We start from the raw sequence: 526 nt of genomic DNA on the forward strand, positions 1-526 counted from the left end.
TATCTAAATTAATTGTTACCACATGTTTCTTACAGTAAAGCATTTGATCACGTTTATTCATTCCCTAACATTCAATCTGTGAAAACCTACTCTGCTGTCATTTTATCTTATTTCTAGTAAATATAAACACGTCTAGCTTTATTTTCATGTAAGTGGAAATAACTTTCAAAAACACCCACTCACTCCAGCCTTCTCTTCCTGTCGACTTTAAACCAAATGAGCATAATGAAGGCCTCTCAGGCCTTTCACAGCATCTTTTTGGCTTCTTCTGCCTCCCTCCTCTTCCAACTAGACCTACAGCACACCCAGTGTTCCTTAGACTACTGCATGTTTTGCTGTCTTAATGTTCATGCTCACCCTCATCTAATTCTATCAAAATTTGACTCATTTCTTAAAGTCTGTATTTTGTACATCAGTGGTTTTCATGGTGTTTTCCACTCTCAGAGAAGTCCCCTGGAGTCTTGCAGGGCGTCCACATGGTCAAACCTATTTTTGTAACACGAAGACGTTAATGCTTTTTCATGTT

This window comes from Bison bison, unplaced genomic scaffold (assembly GCF_000754665.1).
Source record: "Bison bison bison isolate TAMUID 2011002044 unplaced genomic scaffold, Bison_UMD1.0 scf7180017863702, whole genome shotgun sequence".
Lineage (NCBI taxonomy): Eukaryota > Metazoa > Chordata > Mammalia > Artiodactyla > Bovidae > Bison > Bison bison.